Here is a 6,220-nt window from a genome sequence, read left to right as displayed (position 1 = left end):
ACGCGTCAGTGTATCTGTGACATTACTTGTACATATGAAACAATGTATCTGATCACATATCAGTGTGTCTGTGACATAACTTGTACATATGAAACAATGTATCTGATCACATGTCAGTGTATCTGTGACACTACTTGTACATATGAAACAATGTATCTGATCATATGTCAGTGTATCTGTGACATTGCTTGTACATATGAAACAATGTATCTGATCATATGTCAGTGTATCTGTGACATTGCTTGTACATATGAAACAATGTATCTGATCACGCGTCAGTGTATCTGTGACATTACTTGTACATATGAAACAATGTATCTGATCACATATCAGTGTGTCTGTGACATAACTTGTACATATGAAACAATGTATCATCAGATCACATGTCAGCGTATCTGTGACATTACTTGTACATATGAAACAATGTATCTGATCATATGTCAGTGTATCTGTGACACTACTTGTACATATGAAACAATGTATCTGATCATATGTCAGTGTATCTGTGACACTACTTGTACATATGAAACAATGTATCTGATCACATGTCAGTGTATTTGTGACAATACTTGTACATATGAAACAATGTATCTGATCATATGTCGGTGTATCTGTGACATTGCTTGTACATATGAAACAATGTATCATCAGATCACATGTCAGTGTATCTGTGACATTACTTGTACATATGAAACAATGTATCTGATCATATGTCAGTGTATCTGTGACATTGCTTGTACATATGAAACAATGTATCATCAGATCACATGTCAGCGTATCTGTGACATTACTTGTACATATGAAACAATGTATCTGATCATATGTCAGTGTATCTGTGACATTGCTTGTACATATGAAACAATGTATCTGATCATATGTCAGTGTATCTGTGACATTACTTGTACATATGAAACAATGTATTATCTGATCACATGTCAGCGTATCTGTGACATTACTTGTACATATGAAACAATGTATCTGATCATATGTCAGTCTATCTGTGACATTACTTGTACATATGAAACAATGTATTATCTGATCATATGTCAGTGTATCTGTGACATTGCTTGTACATATGAAACAATGTATCTGATCATATGTCAGTGTATCTGTGACATTACTTGTACATATGAAACAATGTATTATCTGATCACATGTCAGTGTATCTGTGACATTGCTTGTACATATGAAACAATGTATCATCAGCTCACATGTCAGCGTATCTGTGACATTACTTGTACATATGAAACAATGTATCTGATCATATGTCAGTGTATCTGTGACATTACTTGTACATATGAAACAATGTATCTGATCATATGTCAGTGTATCTGTGACATTGCTTGTACATATGAAACAATGTATCTGATCACATGTCAGTGTATCTGTGACATTACTTGTACATATGAAACAATGTATCTGATCATATGTCAGTGTATCTGTGACATTGCTTGTACATATGAAACAATGTATCATCAGATCACATGTCAGCGTATCTGTGACATTACTTGTACATATGAAACAATGTATCTGATCATATGTCAGTGTATCTGTGACATTGCTTGTACATATGAAACAATGTATCATCAGATCACATGTCAGCGTATCTGTGACATTACTTGTACATATGAAACAATGTATCTGATCATATGTCAGTGTATCTGTGACATTGCTTGTACATATGAAACAATGTATCTGATCACATGTCAGTGTATCTGTGACATTACTTGTACATATGAAACAATGTATCTGATCACATATCAGTGTGTCTGTGACATAACTTGTACATATGAAACAATGTATCTGATCACATGTCAGTGTATCTGTGACACTACTTGTACATATGAAACAATGTATCTGATCATATGTCAGTGTATCTGTGACATTGCTTGTACATATGAAACAATGTATCTGATCATATGTCAGTGTATCTGTGACATTGCTTGTACATATGAAACAATGTATCTGATCACGCGTCAGTGTATCTGTGACATTGCTTGTACATATGAAACAATGATCACGTCAGTGTATCTGTAACATTACTTGTACATATGAAACAATGTATTATCTGATCACGTGTTAATGTATCTTTGACATTACTTGTACATATGAAACAATGATCACATGTCAGTGTATCTGTGACATTACTTGTTCATATGAAACAATGATCACATGTCAGTGTATCTGTGTGTGCATTATAGCAGCGCTAGCAAATATAAATATGTCAGTATGTGAACCTTGGGTCAGAGTATTCTGTATGTTTGTACCATTTGTAGATCAGAGGGCAGATTTTATGGGATAATAATACAATACTGCTATACAATATGAGATCAAACAAACAAGGAGGAAACCCATGACACGGAGATCTAACAATGAACAAATCCCATAAGGTGCAATTAAAAGACTTTACAGCAACTCGTGAAAAAAGTATAATGATGAAGATAAGTAAAAAACAATAATGTAGGGCTTATGTTCCTTGGCAAGTGCTTCAGTCTCCAGTTTGTGCTGGGATCTTCTGCTGTTGGCTGGGTCTGCGGATGGCCTGTTGTTGGCTGATTAAGTCTAGGTATGGTGTAACTTTGTTTTATAAAAAAAAAAAAAAACATTAGACTTAAAATGTAATTCCTATTAAATGCTTAATTATACAGAGTAAACCAACACTGGGATGATTATTTATTATTTATTTTGTCTTCTTTTCCTGAAATTTAAATATGGAAAATTTTAGTTTTCCCTCCTTCCAGAGAAGCTGGCATGGCTTCAATGGGATTCTGAAACCTGACCCTTGTACATGATACACAGTGACTGGTTAGGGCATGTTAACCTTAAAGGGACAGTATACACCAATTTTCATACAACTGCATGTAATAGACCCCACTATAAAGAAGAATATGCACAGATACTGATCTAAAAATCCAGTATAAAACCTTTTGAAAACTTTTCTTAGAAGCTCCCAGTTTAGAACTGTTGATGAGGTCAGGCTGGGACATCCAGTGAAAGGGGATGGGAAAACAGTAAAGCAGACCCCCCCCCCTTACCTGCATATGAAAAGACAGATTATACAAACAGTAGCCGCAGTAATCTGTATGCATCAGTCTATATCTTAAACTTTAGGGTTTGATTAGGAGTCTAAAAATCACCACAATGTTATTAAACATACGCAAAACTAAACATTTTTACAAAAACACCCCAGATGGGCTATATGAATGGATCACCTACAAAACATTTATGCAAAGAAAAATCTATTGTACAATGTCACTTTAATTGGTCGGAGGAAAGGGGCTTTTCATAGGGTATATTCCTTAACTGCACAACACTGCACATTTGGCTAAACAATGACAGTTTAAATGATTTTAAAAGATGTATTTTGTAAATAGATGTTCTGAGATGCAGTTATTAATTCCTGATATCTATATATAAACATTAAGGTCCTTTAACTCTACAACAGCTCTATGTATTTTCTATATATTTTTCAGGTTGTATTTATTATCATCTGTTAGTTCTTATATAAACTTCAATACAAAAATATAGTTGTCTTCCTAAAGCTGCTGTGAGATTGTAATCCAGGTGACTGTTGACTCAAGCCCCTCCTACCCCAGTGATTTATAACAACTGTAACTGCATCTACTACAAAAACAATAATGAGAGGGTTCAAATATCACCTAAATAATTAGCAAACATACCAAAGGCCTTTGACAAAGCAATGGCGAAACGCGCAGCAGGTGTTCACACTGCCCCTCTCTGTGATCAATAATATGTTTGCTAATTATTTTGGTGGTATTTGAACCCTCTCATTATTGTTTTTGTAGTAGATGCAGCACGGGGATACCCAGCTTTTTAAAATAATTGACCAGGAGTACTGGGAAAGTCTTAGATAGGCATTTTGGCTAAATGAGACAGTCATATGGATTTTTTGTACTACAGTACACTGGCCAATGGGGATAGTCATCCCTTTTTGTGCTGATCTAATTTCCAGATATTGTTTTGGGTTCATATTTGATAACATTGATGGTAGTGCTCATATGGGGGGGGGGGGGGCAGGCATGTCTATATGTTTTTTTAATATTTTATCAGGTCACATGTTTGATTTTATTGACTTAATAAAGGTTAAGTTGTATCTTTCTATGCCCTTTTTCATAGTTGCTTATAACACTCTCCCCCATATTTGTGGTAGTGTGCCATACTAATGCTTCTTTATGGTCTCTTTTTCTGCTATACTACACTAATACTCCCTCAATTGACACCAGTTTTCCACTGTCCATCATACAGTAATTTAAAGGGACAGTCTAGACCCAATACTAATTTGTATTACTTATTGCTACATACCAGAGAAGCATCTTACAACAGATTCCACATCTATAAGTTTTTAAGAAGTACATGAAACATTAAATAATCATTGTTTATTAGCAGCCAAAAATGGCCACCAAGCTCCGCCCACAGCTTTCGTCTTGGCCAGTTAGCTGTTTTCTTCTATGACAGTTTAGCAGTGCACATTTATTGTTTTTCAGTTAGCTATTTCAATTTGCACATGGAAAACTTATTCAAGAGTTGATCATGATTGGAGAAACATAACATACCAAAATATACGTGCAATAGGTGGGCGGAGCTTGGCAGTCATTTTTGGCTCCTGACAAACAATGAATATTTAAACGTTTTATATACTTCTTACAAGCTTATAGATCTGGGATCAGTTGCCAGATGATTCTCTTGTTTATAATTGTGAGTAATCAAAATGATGTGTTGGGTCTAGACTATCCTTTTAACATACATTAAATAGCACATTCCACCTTCAGAGCATAAAGCTAAAAGTGACATTTTATTTAGGTAAAAAGCAAATGCAGTTTGTGATATTATGACTGCAGCAGTAATTATTGAAGTGTTTAGCATATTCATCTCTGCTTCTCAGTGTAACAAACTGCACAAATGACCTGGCTACGATACCCAAAGTCATCGCAAAGTCAATCTGTACTCATTAGACAGATATCATCATAGCTGAAACAATATTTTTACTGTGCCAGGAAAATTGTTTTCCACAAAAAAATGGTGAAATGAAAAAAGCAAGAAAAACACAATGAAAAAGAGAACAATATTCACAAATAGGGCTCGATTTTTCAAGTGTCGATGGACAGGGACGTACCTATGCACCCCTATCCACCGCAGCTCGCCTCTGGCAGGCAGAATCCCAATGGCGGAATTCAGCATTGCACAACAGTGCTATTTTGCGCTATTTTGCAACGCCGCTCCCTGCCTGCGCACAGCCAATCACGTGCTGCAGGAGCTGTCAATTTCCCTGGTCAGACGAGACCGGGGAGATTTAAGTTTTTTACCAAAGAGGTGGAGAAGACTTAGGGAAATGCTGCTTGATAAATACTTACTGCAGGTTTTCTTGTGAGACCAAGCAGTCGTAGGCAGGCAAAGCCTTTGATAAATCGAGCCCAAAAAGTCCCTCTCAGATTGCTGTTATCTTGAGCAAAGAATACACAAACATATAACTCCAAACCTAAAATGATTCAGCACCATAGGATTCTTTTTGATTTGTCCAGGTTCATTTTCCATAGAGATTTCCTTCATTTATTAATATATGTAAGATGGGGAAAGAGAACTTCTAGAGACATTTTTTAGACACTGAGTGCCGTATTGGTCACATGCTGTGGCATTAATAACGTAACCTAAAGTGGACAGTGACCAAGAAATAAATGTGCTGGTCAGGGACTTTTTATATCTAAAATCATTTGTTATTGGGACATAAAACACACATTATATAAACACAATTTATATCAGATATATTGCAAGATGTGAGCATTCAAAATAAGTGTTTGTAAAGCTGTAAACTATTGTTTTATTAGCGATTTATAAAGCCCTAATCTCTATGCAAACCAGTGAACGACAGATATAAATGGGCCACAAAAGTAATCAAACACCCACTGTATTAAATATAGCAGCGTTCTGCCTCTGACATCTATGCACTCCCAGTCACAAAAGCAACCAAACAAAAAACATTGCAATTTAAAAAAACTTTCTAATATATGGGACAGAGCTCAGAATCAGGGAGTGTCCCTCTGAAAAAAGGACAGTTGGGGGAGTTGGGCTAACCCAGTAAGAGCAAACTTTGCTTACGCTTGAGTGCACCCCTTTGCTTTTAACTTATGATATGCACAGAAGTTAGCGCGGTCATGATATTGCTTAGCGCGTCCGGCACTAACTTTAGCGCACCACTTGTAAT

Source organism: Bombina bombina, chromosome 7 (genome assembly GCF_027579735.1).
Source record: "Bombina bombina isolate aBomBom1 chromosome 7, aBomBom1.pri, whole genome shotgun sequence".
Classification (NCBI taxonomy): domain Eukaryota; kingdom Metazoa; phylum Chordata; class Amphibia; order Anura; family Bombinatoridae; genus Bombina; species Bombina bombina.
The sequence above is the reverse complement of the archived record's forward strand: the minus strand, read 5'-3'. Positions refer to the sequence as shown.